The sequence below is a fragment of the Opisthocomus hoazin genome, chromosome 3, assembly GCF_030867145.1.
Source record: "Opisthocomus hoazin isolate bOpiHoa1 chromosome 3, bOpiHoa1.hap1, whole genome shotgun sequence".
Taxonomy (NCBI): Eukaryota; Metazoa; Chordata; class Aves; order Opisthocomiformes; family Opisthocomidae; genus Opisthocomus; species Opisthocomus hoazin.
Genome location: NC_134416.1, coordinates 106,887,999 through 106,908,105, shown reverse-complemented (window position 1 = coordinate 106,908,105; position 20,107 = coordinate 106,887,999). Strand labels below are relative to the sequence as shown.

The window sequence follows — 20,107 nt, the reverse complement described above, 5'->3', positions numbered from 1 at the left end:
TAAATTAATCATGACAAAGACAAGGTTTTACAGCACGAATTGCAAAGATTTTAACAAGCGAGCACTGCACCACCCTGAATATCAGAACCTTAGAGCTTGCTCTCACTTCCCAGCAGTCAGGGGTGAGGAAACGGTTAAAACCCAGGACTGCTACTTTCAGCCTCGTATTTTCACCATTAGAATACGTTCCTTACAAATCTCTCTTTTACTCCTAAATATTTTTTTCAATAGTGTTGGTTGCTCCAAGGCTCCTATCTGCAAAACTCTAGTGAAACTACAAGAAGCGTTTAAGCTTAAGGTTGAATTATCAAGTATTTTCAGGATATAGAAAGCAGGAAACAGCAACACATTATGTAATTCAACCATTATATACTGCCATAATAAATATTTGGAAATTCCAAGACCCTAAAGAAGCCTTTCGTGCACAGTATCAGCATTCATCCCTTCAGGGTGTAACACGCAGACTGCTTCTCCACAGGGAGTTTTATCTCATTTCATTTTCGTGCTGCATTCCACCTCTATGTCGCCAACCAAATTGTTTCCTGTTTTATTGTACAGAAGACCAAGAAAGTATTTAGCAGTTGCTATCTACTTTTAATGCATGCTGATGAAATTACTCACGGTGTCTAATATATCTACTGTTATTTAACCGTAGGAAGTCAACAGAGTCACAGAAGGTCCAAAATTCCGTGTTTTTACACCTAATTTCTATGCCTAATATTTAAAAATATTTTAGTGTGTAGTAGAATTGCTTCATTTCCATAGTGAAAACTTTGTATTTATGTTTTTATGGGTATCAAATGCTTTGATCACTTAAGAAGGGGGAGTGTCACATAATTCAGAAGGTATTTTATTTTGTCCTTCAAGAACAACATTGCAGCCTTGTCTACATTACAACAGTTTATTATGAACACAACATAATCTTCCCCTTCTATGCTTCTAGGAAGAGTCACCATCATCTTGACTGCTTGAACTAGCAATTATTATTGGTATACTAAACAAAACAATGTCACTGCCTAATAAAACAACTAATGTACTGTTTTGTATTCAGAAGGCATATATCAGTTCCCCTGCTGACACTGCGGTGATGAAAGGGGGCAAAACCATCCTTCCCTCCTCCTGTTTCAAAAAATATATCTATTTTCCAGTTTTTAAAAGAAAGTTACCATCAAAATAATAATTTTATTTTAAAAATATCTCTATTGCCACTTATAGGAAATGAAGTAAAAATGCATTAAAAAATCCCCGAGTTAAACTGTGATAAACTGAGTTAGAGGCTTCCCACATCCTAATACAGCTTCCTAGACCAAAAAGAGGACCAAAAGTGGAACACCTTAGCTCTTGAAGTCTTCGATATCAATGTAATACAAAAGCAGTGACCAGCAAAGCTTTAACAGCAGTAGCTTGTGGTTTTGATATGATTCGCAGATCGCCAAGAATTGAACCATCAACCCGTAGCTCTTTCCAAACAGCACGATAGTTAGCCCGTTACTGAACGGTGCAATGGAGATAACAGCCTGCAGTGCAAAGGAACCTTCAACAAGCTCCTGCCCACTCTGCATTAGAGATGTTTACAGCTGAAAGCATTGTTTTTATGTCTATGCTTCTGGGAAGAGTCACTATTGTCTTGACTGCTGGAACTAGCAATTATTATTGGTATACTAAACAAAACAATGTCACTGCCTAATAAAACAACTAATGAACTGTTTTGTATTCTGAAGATATATCAGTTCCCCTACTGACACTGCGGTGATGAAAGGGGGCAAAACCATCCTTCCCTCCTCCTCCTGTCCAAGGATCGGGCTCTGGCTATGATCAGAAACACCCCAAGCAGAGTGCTAATATGACCAGATACTCCATGTGCTACACGCACGTGTAACACCAATGAAGTACATTGCTGTCCCACACAAAAGAAGTCAACTTAAAGTTAGAGAGCGATAAAAAAATATTCTTTTATTTTCTTCTAAAAAACAAAACCGAAAAACCAGCAATCTCCATGAACGTGGGGTACAGCCACGTCATAGCTGGAGCGTGCTAATAATAGTGCCTGACACAGTAAAAAAAGCTATCGCATTGCAAAGGCTGAATTATTCCCACAGAACACAGCACTTGAAAAATTCTACAGCATTTATTTTTCCAGACCAGTTTTATAAACATAACCTAGCCATTAGAATATGCAAGTATACTTCATAAAGTGACCCATGCAATACTTCTTACAACCAACTGGCTGTAACACGTACTTTCTGGAGGGGAAGCACCCGCCCTTCTGAGACCAGCCCACCTTTGAACTTCTACACTGCAGCTCGTTCTTTGAAGTAGGAAACCATAAGTGGAAGCTGTTGCTTTCTTCACTTGTACAAGATGAAAGGTCCTTACAAAACGCACGTAGGATACCACAGCTGATCTCACGAGAAAGGCAGTAACACAGAGGAGCTACAGTCCTTGCTACATGGAACTTCACATCTGTAGTAGCAGCACGGTCCAAAGGCCCAACCAACGTACCATCCTACCTTCTCGGTATGGTTAAACTCTGCTGCCTTTCGCTATGGAAGTCGTTTCTTAAAAGGCAGATGGATCCTCTCCACTGCAGATATCTGTTTTAAATGAGCTAGCTCAGGGAACAGCAGCATCTTAGCTATAGGTGTGCTGGAACCTGCCTGAAGAGCGTGCGTCTCTGGAGGCAGAACTTGCAAAAAGTTAGAGAAGAGAGAAGGTTCTGGTTTTAAAGATCATTAAGCATGAAGACATTCCTGGTTTGGGGGTGAAAGGGCAGAAAGGCAGTTTGTATCCACTGTCAGCTGCTCAGTAAAGATCTAAAGTTATCACAGGTGAAGCAGTACAGTAGTTTCTAGGTGGTGAAACAACCCAAGGGCAAGCAAACAATTTACACCTGACTGTTTTCAGCTTTCTGAAACACACACAGTTACCATTTTTTTTTAAAACTAAAAATTTTACAATTCTTTTCATGGGTAGAGAATGAAAAACTCTGAGCTATGTGGCAAAACTACTCTAAATCCAGGGGTATTTAACCAGAAATTACACGGTAGACCTTGCCAGGTACAAACTTTAAATGACATGAAGAAAAATTAACTTTTCATATAGCTTCTTATTAAAAGAAAAACCCACAGAAAAATACTATTCCTGTAACACTCCTCAGGAGGCTGTTGTTTTTACTTTGTTTTAAATATAAAGCCAAAATCAGTGTAGTAGTATTACAACACACAGGCTGTTTTACAAGCCACAGAAGGGATCACAGCAACAGTCTGCTCAAGTACCAACACCAGCTGCATAGCGCACAAGTTTCTGCACATTTGGGATCTTCCTCTTCTCAGCAACTCCTGAGAAACACACACAAAAATAATTCCATAATCTTCTGTAACACTGACAATGCATCCTGAAAAACAAATAAACAAAAAGATTCCTCTGTGGCACCTACAGTACTCAAAGAAATCTGGAGTACCTGAAGATGTCCCTGCTCGTAGCAGAAGGGTTGGATTAAATGATCTTTACAGGTCCCTTCCAACCCAAACCATTCTATGATTCCATGATTTTATTTAGTACACAACCAACAGCCTCTTCCCTGCTTTCCCTCCATGCACACACCTACATCCATACAATTGGACTTCCCTGACCAGGGCACTATGCTAGCCTACAGTTATCTTCTATTTAGGTTTGACACAGAAACACAAGATTATTCATTTTTAAAACTGAATTTGATCAAAAAAAATGTTGCTTAAAGTTGCCTGGAGAATATTTCTCATCGGGGAACAAATACCATAGCCGAAGATCTGATTCTCTCTAAGTACTGTACCTCTGCACTGATGGTCCACATGCATTTAGATGTCATGGAGTTCATCTTCAGAAAGGTGAGGTCCATGTCTCCAGCACCTCGGATGAAGCCCAGGTCTGCCATCAGTAAACGAGACAAATATTCGCAGAGTTGACTTGGCACAAAAAGGGACCTTTGGCTCAGGGTGAAGCCACTCGTAGCACAACTGTCTTTATTGACGAGCATTATACCTGCTTTAGCTTTTGCACGCTGTGTGGTCACGTAGTTATAACGAGCCATGCTCACAAATCACTGTAACTGAGTTTGTGCCTGTAACACACTACAGATTTTACTGCTGCAGCAAAATACAAACGTTTTTTTAATATTAACAGTCTGACAGAGGACAACTGCCCTGAAAAAAAGTATTCTCCGTCATCTTTTGATCCTCTCGCTTCTGCCAGGCTTTATTTGGAAGCTGATTTTGGCTAAAGCTGAAGGATAGTGCTGATTACACTTGCCAGTTGGTTGGGGCTTTTTTGCATATGGCCGAGTACTTCTACCTGTATTACCTCACAAGCCCCTGCAACCAATTCAGATGGATGCCAAACAGCAAAGACAGAAACCTAAGCAGTGGAGGACTCCACGTACACAGGAGTTGAAATAAAGCTTTGGATTAAAAAAGACTGACACTAGGCATTAGCCCTGTGGAGTCCCCATTTCTCTTTAAAATCACCTTGTTGGCAACAGAATTATGTAGTCATCAACCATATCCAGGAAAAGGTACAGCAGTATGCTGATGGGGGTTTGTGTGTGAAACCACCACTCAAGAATCACCCCTACACCGAGCCTTCTTTTGATGCTTTGCAGGGCATTTGTTTATTATTTTCAAAAAGGTGAAGTCCAGACACCCACTTTTAGTCCTAAATGTGATATAATGGAACATTTTCCTAACTTGATTGGAGAGGAAGGAGTGTGTGGAAAGCCACTTTCTCTGTCAAAGTGGAATCATGAGCATGTGGCAGATGATGATGTTCTTTCCCAAATTTCATCATATACTAGTGTCACACTGTCTAACCTGCAGACAAATAGGTGGCTTCCCTCCCATCTGTATCCTATATTCCCCCTCCCACTAAGGAAGTCAGACCTGGAAAATTCTCCAGAAGCAAAAGTATGTTGCTACAGATCACTGAGCTTTTCGTATCTGTATCTTGTGTATTTTTACATCTTATTATTGTTGTAGATAGTTATATCCACTAGCCCCCCGGGATAAGGTTTGGCCTATTTTTCAAGAACAACTTAAAGATTAGGAGGTGGGAACAGATGGTTCTAGTCAAAGCCTTTCAAATCAGTTCCAAAGTGTAATATTTTCACATACTCCCCATGCTTACCACCCATCTACAAAAAAAAAAAAAAAAAAGAAAAAAGCTGTATATCAAAAAGTGACAGAATAGGAGAAAAAAAGACGAAACAGCCTAATTTATTCAGTCTGGCTTTTGTACTTTAACTTAATAAATTTTAATAAGTAATGAAACACCCAATCTAATAAACTTGTATTATCATTACATTTAGCACATGACATGACAAACGTGAAATCTTTAGCATTATTAATATATGGAAAATAGCTTTGATGGCATTCCAAGTAATTCATCTGTGCCCCACAAAGCAACCAAGTGTTATTACAGTGCAGTTCAACGTGCATAAAATGGGATATCTAAGCATAACAATTTAATAAACAGTTAGCAGAGCACTCTTTTCTGCTATCCTATCTCTCCATAATTTCATGCATCTTTTGTATAAGAGTTTCCCCGCACAGCGCTATAAAGAAACAAACCAGGAAAAGCAAAAACTTAAAAGCTGGGAGAAGAAATCAATCTGATTAATAGTCAAAAAGAACAGTGCAGATAGTGTAGCCTCCAGATTTCACTGCCTGTCAGGCAAGTAATTTCCCACTTTAAAGACAGCATTTTAAAAATAATTACAGTATCTTTCTATGTTAAGTGAATACGGTAATTAGAACCCTGTCGAAGAACTACCCCTTGACACAGATCCTTTAAATCACAGTCATTAAAAAAAAAAAAAAAAAAAAAAAACACTGTCTTGTTATTGCCCTCTCATTTTCAATCACAATTTCTAAAGCAGTTTTTTAAAAACAGGTCTCAATGTTACAGAACAAAATGGACAAATATACTAATATAAGTACTAATGACAATTTCAGTAAAGTAAACAATGTGTGGGCAGGTCACTATAGACTGTCATGAAAAAAAAAATCTGCACACTTCAGTTTCCCCTTAGTTATAGGTTATGCTTACAAATAATTACACCTGTGCTTCATTTTTAAAATGCATCTGCTTGCATTTATAGAAAATATTTTTAACTACTGACAAAAATAATATCTTAATTAAGCAGATGTATTTTAGCAAGTATATAGTTTCTGATTTTATGCAAATCTAAACTAGTTGTACAGATTGCTTTACATAGACTGAAAGCTAAAGAAAGCAAAAAATGAGCACTGCTTCATGAAGACCAAGAATCTACAACCATCACCACCAGTGCTGTGCAAACACCAGTCCAATTAAAGCCAAGAAAAAAAAAGACATTAGAAAGCTTAGCCTAAAGCAAGGTGTCAAACAGCATCTTCGTGGAAGTGAATCAAAGATCCATTTCCATTTAACTGCTTCGTTTAAACCACGTCCTAACGTTACAGCACGATGCTGCCGTCCAGAAGAGATGTTATAACCACAGCAGAGCCCGCTCCGGGTTTAGAAGATGCGTGAAGCAGCTGCCTCTGTGCTGGAGGTCTTGCAACAGGCAGAGATCAGCAGACCAAGGAACCCAAGGGCACCTGAGCAAAGGTCTCGCGACAGCCAGGTTCCCACACACCCACGTGCACCTCGGGATGTTCTTTTCACACTCGTAGGCGCAGCGAATGAAAGCCACTTCAAAAAGCTTTAAAATTATTTGTGAAGCTTTTGTTCGTAACAACATTTAATTACATTATGAAAAAAGTTCCTCTTCAAATATTAAAGACAAAATGTTCATCCTTCCACACCCCACATAAAACCAGAAGTGCCTGCCTACTTCAAAAAAAAATCCAACTATAGATTAAAATTTAAGCTATGTTTAATTAAGGTTCAATTGCTTCCTTGCCTGTAAATGTAATTATGTATTCAATATATTGTTCCTGTGACCTTTAAATCTTCAAATCATTTACACTCCATGGCATTAGAAAGCCCCACGTTTCACTTTAACAGCGCAGTTTGTGAACATGTTAACATCTAACAGTAAATATGCATAAGTAACATGTCATTAAGAAAGATACCCCTCCTATAAAAATGTTCACATTTGCTTACAGAAGCAAAGCCTGCTTTAATCTACACTTGCTGACAGAGAGGATAATGCATTGCAGACAATTCTGTTTTATCCATGGGTCCCACTATATTAAACGTTCTTTTGCTTCCCCTCTCCCCGACTCCTTTGTTTTATTTTAAAGCAAACCACTCTTGCATTAAAAACATTTCAGCTTCATTGAGGAAACCACAGAATCAACGGAAAAATTGCCCCGTGAATGAGGACAGGTTTTCATCCTATATAGTGTTACATGTATTTTTCAACCATTAAATTGCAACAATATTACTGTTCTTAGATTACTAAATCTACACTGACATTATCGCAAATTAATTCTATTGATCAGTTGCATGTCATTATCGTGAAATTTTGACTTCAGTATGACTTGATGCTAATCATCAGGTTTCCAATTATTTATTTTAAGTTGGAGTATTGGAGAGAAAGTTCAAGTCATTTGCTTTGATTTATTTAGTATAAATAGAGAATACCCTACACTAATATTTATAGAGGAATTCTAGTCCAGTACCTTAACCACAAATGTAAGGCTACGAATTACAAGTAATAAACTACTTACACAATTTAAACAATGTTAACAGTATGCAATTTTCCAAAAACTACCCAAAGTTTTGGTCTTCAGCTGACTTGTATGGCATTCTTTTAAATCTTAACTAGCTTCCAGCATGTACAGTCCGACTTTCTAATGCACATTTCTCATCGCTGTAAGCTATTTAATAAAAATCATGCAGCAATAGTTACACTATAAAATTCAATTACTCTCTAGAATTTGCAGCTTTCAGTAATGATGCTCTGATACATCTAAATGTGACAAGACAAAGTCGAAGTGCTAGACACCGAACAGTAACAAAAATCTGCAAGCATGAAATACTCCCAAGGACGCAGAGAATCCCTTCCAGCGACTTGAGCGGCCTTCGCATCAGACCTCATGACAAGTCAGTCAGTCTCATTTTTATTTCATGAAAATTATTAAATTTTTAAATTATTAAATTAAAATTATTGCAACCAGCTTCAGGAAAATCTAGTCCGTGAAAAAAAACTGAAAGGTTTTACAGAATTTCTTGTCTAGTACGTTTGAAAAGAATTCTCATTTATCAGCTATTTACATACCATACTGTTTCAATTAAGTTGTGCCTTTTGAAAGCTGCAGGAACAACCCTATACCATTTTATTTCAGATAAAAGTTGCAAGGATTGCTACTATAATTAAAGTTTATACATGGAAGAGATTACAGCATCGAATAGATCATTATCATAAATAATTAGCATCTTACATTATCCTCTACTCAATGCAAATTTTAGTCTCTATTTTTTCAGAGAAACTGGCATTTTAGACAACGTGGTTTCAGTAAACTAACTGAATCTTATACTAGCTCCATGGACTCAGGTGTCCTGAATGTAGGCAATGTTTTCAGGAGCATTTTTTAGAGCTTTGCAATTAAATTTTACTGCCCAGCTAACTAAATACACAGGTTGCATATGCCTTGTAATTAAAATACATCATTTCTGGAGGATGTTCTGTGCCACGGTGGAGCACTAGAGAGAAGTCAAAGGAAAAACATGACACCAATACAAAATTAGAAGAGCTCCACAGAACTCACAGCTTGTGACACAAACACAAAGCTTTAAAAAAATTTCAAGAATATTAGGCATATTAAAATCTTTAAAGCAATGCTTCAGACTTCTAGTATCCTTTAATTTGTTTTCACATCCTTGTTTGATGCTGGATCCTTTGTTCTGATGCTATGCCAGTGAACTTGCATCACCACAAAGCAACATTATGCAAGAACGTCTGGCTAAAATTAAAATGCTATTTCTCAGCATCACATAGTTAGAGGAAAAATGCAGTTTGGGCATTCCCAATGCAATTATGCAAGGCAATATATTCAGTAAGCGCTTCATGAAAACATCAGGTAATGGAAAGCTAGTATGGATAGCTGTATAGGAAGAGAAACCACCAGACTGCTCCTCCCGTTGCTCCAACTGCACTTTTGGAGCCTGCGCCTGTTGCCAAAGATGCTCGATACAGCTCCGCTTCAAAAAAGTCAGTGGTGAAAAGCAACAGAAGTTGAGGAGTTCTTCATGCAGTGGGGCAAACAGTACTGATTTTTTTTTTAAAAAAAATGTTTTTCCAAGCAATCTGCTGTTCTGTAAAACATACGCAACTTCTCTGCAGACCAAGTTGCACGTTAGGGCACAGACACTGCTTAAGCTGTCCTCTCTCTCCAGACCCAAGTGTCTCGTACAGGCAGGGAGCACTCAGTTGTTCCTAAGTCACAGCTCTTCATCGTCTCTGAAGAGAAGCAAGAAATTCCCTGATTCACTGTTTTCTGCCTGCTAAAATATAACTCAGCAGCGTCACAGTAAAATTCAACTGCAGCAACACTATTTAAACCAATCTGATTCCTCATTCAGAAGGGTTATCGATAAATACCAGATGTCCACTGTTCACAAAGTGAAAAGCTGACAAAGGAAACAGTCATCTCGTTCACAGGAGACGCCCCGGTAAGACACAATATTCTATACATATTCCTTCAGGATTATTGCTACAATCAGAAAAATGAACACAATATCAAGCAACCCTAAATATCCTCAAATCACAACTTTATTTTTTTTCCTAACCAACACATTTTTTCAACCTAAGCCGAACAACTATGTCTATTCCCAACATTCACAACATTTATTGACACTAATGAAGCAGCAAATAAGAAAATCTCATTACACTCCCGGAACTCATAAACAAATTACGTTTCACCATCAATTTCTAAAATGTTCCGGGGAAAAAGAGACATTTCTGTCCACAGACTATTGTAACGGTGGAATTAATCCCTGCTGACATAAATGCTTGCTGTCACCTTCTGTCACCCAGCCATTCTAAATCACAGATTCCGTGAGCTTAAATGTGCACGTCTCGCCGCGACGGTTCTTTGACAGAAATGGTTTGTGTACTTTAAGTTATGTCTACGGTGGTTTGCGCTCTAAGAAAATAAGCAAAACTATTTTTACCTCAGAAAATACTTTATTTCTCGTTTTGGGCGCCTGTAAAACACAGCGAGCAGCTGTAAGACGCCCAGCGCATTTCTTCCCCAGCTGAAGGAAGTCGAGAGGATACGCACGCATTTTTAAAGCTGCAGAAACCACAAAGCCAGACTTACGCAGAACAAAGAACAAATCTAGCGTTACTCAGCAAGACGACCAGAAACATGCAGGCACACATACACCCCGGCAGCCCTAATAATCCTAAAGGAAAAAAAAAGAAATACTGCTTTGTTATGCAAATATACCATTGCAGAATTGAGAAAATTAAATGACGTCATTCAAACTAATACCCTAACCTCAATGGAAGAGGCAAGAGGCAACAGCAACCCTTCCTCCCCACCAGCCCCCTCACTAACATTTATTTCAGTGAGGTTTGGCTTAAATAGGAGTCTGCAGCACTTAGCCCCAAGAAAAAAATTACAGAGAGAGTTTTAGAACTGCTTATTTTAAGAAGTTTGCATTTGTTCTGCCAATCTATCTGAATAATCAATGCAATGCATGTATTAATGCAATGCATGTATTAATGCATATTCACAGATTTCTTCATAGATGCCATTTCTATTCTTTAGAACAGCAACTTAATAAATTGTTTCTAAAAACATAAAATTTCTTCCAATAATTTAATATGCCTCCACGGAAGTGTGTACAGAGGCACAATAAAAACTTCAAAACGTGATATACCAAATTATAATTTAATACTTAGCAAGAGAAAAACCGGATTAAGATAGCTTCATATTATTCCTCACCTAACAAATCACATGCATTGCCTTCGCTTCAGAGCAGTGCTTTACCATTGTTTAAACAGCAGATATTGCATATCATTAAGGCAACATTTTTCTCAAAATTGTCACTTTCATTTTAAGACATCAGATAAAAATTAAAAAAAAACAAACCACATGCAGACCCATCCGTCCAGCTGCATGAAAAGTAATTTAGCCATAATGAACAAGCTCTAGAAGTCAGAGCTATTATATTAGCACTTTCTGTAGTGTATGATGAACGATACTGAAAATCACCTACGCTTCCTTAGACCTGCACTGCCCTCTCAACTCAGTAAATTCTAGCAGCTAGCATGAGTTGTAACAATTCAAAGTGAATCAAATATGCTTTTCTTTAAGCCTGTTTGAAATAAATTACACAGTGGTTTGGTTTTCTTACTAGCCTGCTAAGGGGGTGGATGGATCACTACAATTTCAAGTTTGAGAAAAAGAAACATATGTGAAAAAAGTTGTTATCAGAATAGAAGCTTGCCAGGTATCACCAAGTTGTAACAGTTTTTCAGGCAAATGGGTTAAAAAGCATTTGTTTACAAAAAGTAAAACCCTAATGAGGCCCATCAGAAACATAAACATTAAAGCTAATGCTCAGCCAGGGGTGTTGCACGCAGAGCTGTAAGAGAAATTAAATGTTTTGTAACTTTAAGTTAGCACCCCGTATTGACTTTAGCAGCCTTGACAATTTCTAGATGAGTCACATCATCATAATAATTTCTCAATTCCTTTTCTATCCTTCTACTGTGATATCTTAAAATCCCAGGGCTTGAGCAATCATTGACATCAAAGCCTCCAATTCCACCTTTTATTCTGGGATCGTCCTACTACAAAATTTTAGATGCAGATGAGCATGCAACAAAATATGTTAATGCCTAGAGGACTGCAGCTATTTTGCAGCCATTAATTTTGTACTTCATAAAAACGAAGTCAAACACTGCAGCACTTCTATTAATCAAACACTTCTGGAGACAGACCTGCAGCTTGACTCACTGTAACAGCAAATCTAATTTGGGGGATCAGAGCAGAACGGACCGCAGCGCTTTTTCTAAAAACGCTGACATTTGAGCAAACCTTACCAAAGAATGCTTGCCTGACTGAGGACTGACATTTCCTTTCTCTAACTCGCTTAACTAAAAAATAGGCATGCTGGCCAACTCCAACAGCACCCCAAGGCAGCTGTATATCACTTTCAGTCGCAACTTGTGAATACTTTCTTTTTCTTTCTGTCTCTTTATTTTGACATGCATATTATGTTAGCTGATCTCAATCATGTTGCATGAGTGGATGACATACCTTAAAAGATTAAGTTTTGCCACCTGGGACTATTCCAGAAATTCAGTGTTTTATAGCATCTCATGCCCTTCTTCGTCCTGTACGCGCCCGCATTATCAATAGTCGCTTTCTCTCCTATTTTATGCCTAACGACAAGTTGTTCCAGGCTGCAGTTGATACAAGTCATCTTGAAGTGTCATTCCCCTCTCCTTCCCATTGCAGGACGGAGCTGCTCCACTGTGCACAACCCTTTGCTGCCATCTGTTTGACACAAGAAACACAACGCTGCGAACGCCGCAACCGGCTCTGCCTTCCCTTTCCCCCAGCTTTCGCTTCCCCTCCAGCAGCTGTCAGAAGAAAACTACCAGGGAAGTTTTTGATCACTCCACCCCGCTCACAACCCGATGCAAAAATCACTACTTTTGCGCTTAAGAATAGTTACAATTACAGCAGAGATTTGGTTATTGAAAATAGAAACAGAACTATATAATAAACCAGTCTTCTTTAAAAGGGAGTCCGATTCAACAACCTTCTATTTATAAGCTCAAAACAGAGGTTGGTTCTAAAGTTTGCTTTAAAGCAATTATTTTGAAGTTTGTAATTTAATTATGTAGTAACAGAGCTCATTGAGGACTTGATTTCAACAGCTATCCAGACCCAACTGGGGCCACGGCACTGAGTGACTATTGATTCGCTGACCGTCCCCCTTCCGTATATCCGACTTAAAATTCAGAAGTCAGTTACGAAGTCAAATTACGGAGCCTTAAAGCAGAAACCACACACAAAGCATGAGATGAAGGAGGTGGTACTTTATCCGTCATCAGGGTCACAAAGATAAACACCACTTCACTCATCACAGTGTTCAGCCTGCTTTGTACACAACTGCACAACACAGGAACAGCGGCTAAAAAAAGTCCCCAACTTGCATTTTTAAACCATCATACAAGAGACACCCACTGAAGCTGCAGAAAACTCAACGGGAATCTATAACCATCGGTTACAGATTCATGGCAGCATACGTTCTGGTCCTTAATTACCAAGCCAGATGGAAAACTCCTGTTTCACAGCTCAGTCTGGTCCTTTTCAGGTCCCTGATTAAGTACTCAAATACTTCATTATTTTTTTTTTTTTTACACAGTTGCTTTCCCACAACATTTAAGTAACATTGTCATAAATGTTCTTCAGCATTTATAGTGGAAATGATCCATAGAAAAACCAACAAAATGAAAGATTTAAACAAAAGAAAGGCAAAAACTTAGCAAGTTATTTACACAAACTATAAATAAGGTTACTGTGATCCAAAAAAGCATAAGTACTCTTGTGTATTTTTCTATAGAGGGGAAAAAATGCTCTACCTCAGAGCAAAGAGGAGGTAGAAAAGAAGGGGTTTAGTTGAGGGAGGGGGCAGGTAAGGAGTACATAACAGAGGTGGAACAGCAGGGCAGAGAGGCAATACCAGCCTGCAGCAGAAGTCATGAGAGAAATTCTCCGGTATTAAAGCCTACCCATAAACAGAACACCTTAATTTTCTCATTGGCATTGACATAAATAGTACTTGGTTTGGGAGCAATTTGTTAATGCTTTTATTTACTAACACATACTGGTACTACTGAGTGCATTATTCCATTGTTCTTTCTATGTATTCATAACATTTGCAGCCATAAAACATGTATTTAACTACTGGAGCTAATATGTTTAATAAAATTAATAGTTCCACTAAGTTCCTTAGTAACGCTTGGTTTTACATCTATTTAGTCTGACAATATAAGCTGCAATTACAAAGATTGTGTAAAGTTGCCATAAATATTTAGTGGACCAAGTGAAGAGACACACAAAATCCCAATTGCTAGCTATTACTGGAATTACCTTTCTAGTCCACACGCAAAAATTGTTTGAACAGGTACTGCAGGTATTATATAAAAAAAAAATTGCCTAGAAGATTTCAAGTGTGAAATGACCTAAAACCTGACTACTTAAAAGGAATTAAAGAGTTTCAGCTAAACGCAGCAGAACACCACCCACGAGCATTTGAAGGAAACCCTCGAGAGGCTTACTCTGCCCTCTGGTGCACTCCATCCCACAAGGACCCAGCATTCTGCCCAAAGCCCAGGAAAGCCTCCGAGCAACTCCAACAGCCTGAAGTTAACGCATTTACAGGGTGTGCTGAGCGATATTAAGACTGTTCAGCACCTTACAGGATCACACCCTGGATGATACCAGCACAAGCAAACGCAGGAAAGCATCCTGCAGGACAGAAGGTAGCCCAGCTAACTTTTATTCCTTTGGATTTACGGCAGAAAGCCTAATTGCCCTGACTAAGGAGCACGACCCCATCACGTAAAGCACTGTGCAAATACAGAATTTTCTGGTTTGCATGACGATTTTCCAGTGAGGTTGTGTTCACAGGACTGGTGCCCCCACCACCAGTGAGCAGATGACAGGAGATGGACAGACACCCAAGCACACCACAGAAGGCACTACCACACGCCCATGCAGGGATCCAGAAGTATCCTGGGGCAGCAGGTTCTATATTTATAGTCTTATTACAGCACAAATCAGGTTTGGAAACTCACTTTTTGGCTAATAAAATGAACCGCCATACATGCTAAATTAGAAGTAATTTGATACCATCTTGAGACAATAAAATATTCTACAAAGCATAACTATAAAATTCTCTAACTCCATAAAATTAAGGTCTGTTAGGCTTATTTTTGCAAATGAGTAAGTCTTACTACATCTCTACAACAGATTGCTGCTAATATTCTTTACAATTAACTAGACTAGGTCTTGTTACGATGAACAGCCGGTTTGTTTTATAAAATACAAAAAAAATCCATTAATTTTCTCAGAAGCTGTGAGCTTTTGTGACATTCATAACAAGCTTAAAACCTGTGCAATATTATAACAGCACAACACCGCGTACTGAACAACAACCACCACGAGGTACACTACAGAAAACATTTATTATGCAAGCTGCAATTCACAAGTCTAAGCCTTGTTACTAACGCAATAGTGGAAAAGCTTTACAACTAGTTCCTTGAATTATTTAGCCTGCAGTTTCATATAAGCAAGACTGTATCAAATCAAAAAAAGAACTTTCACCATGAGTAAGCATTGCAGGAACCAAACTGGGTAAGTACACAGTTAACATCTAAGCACATCAGTAGCATCATTGCAATTACTGATTGGTATTTACATGTCATTCAAAAAATCCACCCTATAATCTAGCAGGGAACATTCCTGTTCAACACATGGACTACAACACCAAAACACATCTCCAGTGAGAAAGAACTATTTTCAGAACAAACCTACCAACAGCAGCAACCACCAGAAGTCATTTTATTTCAGTGTTACTGAGATGGTTAAAACTAACCCAAACCAAATGGAAGGGTTTTAAAATTAAGGATCCTAACAGAGACCAGTTCTGCAAGGAGGGCACGGTCCCCAACCTAGCAACTGAGCAGCACAAGGACAGACCTTGAAAGGATCCCAGAGCTCTACAGTCAGGAGACTCCCATTCTCAGTTGTGCCCTACTTCTGGGTGAAGTTATTTAAGCTTGTGCCTTGACTTTCCTCATAGCTAAGTACTCACTGGATGGATGCAGAAGGAGTACCTTCTTTATGCAAGACTGACTCAGAGTGACACCTTCCTCTCCTACACAGCAATTCTCATACATGATTTTCAACTATAACTGCAAGGATAGAAAGGGGATGAGGGAAGGGGACTGTCATGTAACATCACTGATAAAACCTGCAGGCGAAAGTCAGCAATAGACACTTTTGTTTGATTCACTGGTGTCCTAAACAGGAGGGTGCCACCTTCCATGCCATGTTCCAGACACTGCCCTCCTCATCATAAAGTTGCACGGCACCACCTCCCCCCAGCAATTGTTCATAACCACAATTACATCTGCAGGAAGAAGCATCCCACAACAGACTATGGTGGAAAATGAAAAAGAAGATCTGCTTCCCATAGGCTTCATGCTCCTCAGACTAGGAGTCATCCAGGGACGCAAACAGGCTTTACAGCATGACGTAGTAATAGATAAGGCTTTCTTCATATAACTGGAAGAAATCTTTACAGATCCTGGTCCTCATGAAGGACTTTCACCATCCTGATGTCTGCTGCAGGGACAAAACAGCAGGGCACGAGTAATCCAGGAGGTTTCTGGAGTGCATTAATAACCTCCTGACACAGGTGATCGAACAGCTCACAAGGGGAACATCCAGTTCTTACAGTCAAGGAAGAATTGGTCAGGGCAGCCTTAGCTGCAGTGATCATGAGATGGTGGAGTTCCGAATCCTGAGAGAAAGGAGCAAGATAAAAAAGCAGGATCACAATCCTGGACTTCAAGAGAGCAACTTTTGCCTGTTCTGGGATATGCTTGGTAAAGTGCCACGGGATACAGCCCTAGAGAGAAGTCCACAAAAGCTGGCTGATTTTCAAAGATGTCCTTCTCCAAGCTCAAGAACAGTCCATCCTGACAAGTATGAAATCAAGCAAAGGTGGCAGGAGGCCTGCATGGAGAATAAGGAGCTCCTGACCCAAGCATAAAAAGGAAATTTGTAAAAGGTGGAAGCACTGACAGGCAACCCAAGAGGAATACAGAGACTGTTCAAATAGGCAGGTATAGAGGTAGGAGAACTAAAGCTCATCTGGACTGGAATGTGGTGAGGCATGTAAAGGGCAGCAAGAAGGGCTTCTACAGGTCTATCAGCAGCGAAAAGACCATCAGTGAAAATGTGGGCCTGCTGTTGAACAGGGCAGGCAACCTAGTAACAAATGACACTGAAAAGACTGAGGTCTCTCACATCCTTTTCACCTCTGTCTTCACTAGCTAGGCTGATATTAAGAAATCAGAGGTCCCCGAGACCTATGAGCAAGTCTGGAACAACAAAAACTTACCCATGGCAGAAGATGATCAGGGGAACATTTATACCAACAGGACACATACCATAAGACCTGGTGGGATGCCTCCATGAGTGCTGAAGGAGTTGGCTGATGCTATTGCAAACCCATTATATTTTTTAAATATAAACATATGCCCATATTGCATATGTAACAAACAGCTATCACAGAGAAGTCAAATCGTTATTGTCATATCTCATAAAACACATTCGCTAGAAAATTTCTGGCAGCAAATGCCAACAATAAGTAGGCAAAATAACCTTCTACTACCCAACACAATTTGAAAAAGTAAACTGAGCAATTGTGCCTACCTGCTCTACAGCCAAATTAGATTATGTTATTTAATACATGACTGCCAGGATAACAATAGGCATAAAAATGAAGTCATTTCTTCAGTTTAACTGCTCAGTGCAACAAGTGCTGAAAGCAAGAGATCTTTTGCTAAGGTTACACCGCCTTTTTCCTTCAGAAATTTGTAAAAAATCATTTACCAGCTTCACCAGTTCAATAGAATTCAAAACTAAAAATCTTACAGCTCACTCAAATACTGATGAGCTCACATGTCCTTCAGAACAAAAGACAGAAGTTCATACCTACTTTATGTGTATGCATCTGCTGAAATATGGTGCAAGAAGAGACATTTATATCATTGTAGCCAGCCTAGCATTTGGATAATGCATTTCCAAGACTTTCAACAGAGAGATATGAGTAGAGAGTTATGGATAACAGAATTTAGATTAAGCCAACTGCATGCTACCTATACACAATAGTAGACTATTTAGAATCAATATACTGTAAACAATCACTCCCATGATACCTAATTAAATGAAAACAAATCATGGTCAACACACCGGATTCGCAAAGCACCAACCACGAAGGCAGCAGGACGTATAAAGACTGGGTAGAGAAAATGAGGCTAAACTGTTTACTCAGTAACTATGCAGTGAATGTGCTACTGTTTTCTGAACATCCAGCAGAGAAGCCACGGTGCACAGAGCTAATCCCCATTTCTCACCAAAACAGACAGGAATGCAGGCTGGATAATTTGTTCCTACTGTTGATGTCATTCTGTTAAGTTTACTGTTTTTCTGAAGGAACAAGTTTCAGTCTCCTCTCACTTTCTCCCATGTACAAGATCAGCTCAGCCTCCCAGTGACCTACTTTATGAGTCATAGCCCTCACTATTTATGATTCAGAAAAACGTCTTCTCTGACAGTATTTCCCAGACTACTGTGGGTTCATTCCAAGAACCAATTTCATCTTCATTGGCTTCCTACAGGAAACCAGACCAACTTCCTATTATTTTATTTTCCTTCATTTCAGCATGGCTCACATAAACTAACTGGAAGTGAGAGTGACAGAAAACTTTATTCTGCATAAACACAAGCCAACACAAACACAACCAAAAATACTGACAGCGTCACTGGTTCATAGTCACCAGAATGTGAAGCAAACCAAGATTAGAAGTCTGTCTCCCTCCTTCCCTAAATATGATGCACGTCGGAAAAAAAAGTAAGTTTAACCAAAGTTTAACGGTAAGACCTGTTCAGGTCTCTGGTGAAGACATCCACCCTTAACAGGTGGCCAAGTTCTACTCCCTCTTCTACCACTGGGATTTGTTTTAAAACAGTAAGCACTGTTGGACTGCTTTTAAGTCCTATTGATGCCATAGTCAAGCCCTTCAATCACCCCAGTCAAGGCTTGGGGTGCCTAGGTTCTCTCCTCAACTGCGACAACAGAAGTATTACTAGAGATGCTAGGAAGCATAACAAGCACCTCCAGAAGAAGTCCATCTAGACTTTCTGTAGGACTTATTATCTAACTATCAGCCTGCTATGTTCAGGCTAACTTCAAAGACAGCCATTTTGATGTCTCCTGACTGTGTCCCAATGCACATTTGATCTCCAAAAGCCAACGTGTAGTGCCAGATCTGCATTGGCTCCAAATGTTCATGCAGTGCGATACTTGAGGAATAAACTTTCCCAGAGCCCATTGCAGTGTCATGCAAGAACCTGCAGCAGCATCAACACCACCACCCCTTCACACCTTCCCAGTGCTGTGACTTGAGCTGTTGGCAGCTGCTGCAGCCACATGGAGATAGTTTAGGACCAGAACATCAGTACCATGCTAACTCCACCTAAAGGACAACACATAACTTCCACGGAGATTGTTATCCAATACACTAGTTCAAGAAATGAAATGCTGGAACACCCAGCTGTGGACTGCAAATACCCAACAAGGTTTGCTGGCTCAGGTTTTGCTCTGCAAAGCAGCAGTTAAAGTGCCTTCTGGACCAAAGCTGCCCTTGGACTCATGTAGCCTTGTTTTTATACTGCTGTACCTGAGCTAATAAACCCAACCAGACTCACGGTTAACAGAACAAACTGAATAATTCAATCATGCAAGCAATTCAAAAGCAAGATTATTCTCCTTTCACCTCTGCGTTCTGCTGTTTGTCTCATCAATAACTGAAGTTTTTCAACATTATTTCCTCTTGCTGGATTTCAAGGCTTAGGTATTGATAGGAGGAACACACTGCTTTTTATAGGAAGGCTGACTTTCATGAGGCTTAAATGCTCCTTCAGTTCTCACCTCAAGAGAGGTCAGGGAATATTACAACTTAAGAATACTTTCGTATTGTACAAAATAAGGACAGGGCATATGGCTGACAATCTATTTTAATGACAATTTGCTATTTAGCCATCAATTTCAGTTTATAATCACGAAGTGAAGTATGAATGAAGTTTTTGCAAGTAAATGGAGCTCGGCTCACCTGTTGGCAAACTGAGCTTTTCCATGATGCACCAATGTAGCATATGTAAAACAAAGTTATCTGCTCTACTATTCATATTCTTCCCTTATGAAGCAGCAGTACTTACCATGGTCGTTTTACTCATCTTCAACAAGTCTTTTCTGTTTCAGTTTCTATAGCTTTATTTTTCCAACCAAAAAACCAGAAACGTTATAATACTGTAAGCAGTAGCAA

General features: G+C 39.3%; 1 protein-coding gene across 2 annotated transcripts in view; it reads right to left on the bottom strand.

The window, feature by feature from the left end:
- The window catches only part of GMDS (GDP-mannose 4,6-dehydratase), a 433,606-nt gene that overhangs the window by 335,201 nt on the left and 78,298 nt on the right, over nt 1-20,107 (bottom strand). The gene's annotated exons all lie outside the window — the stretch shown is intronic.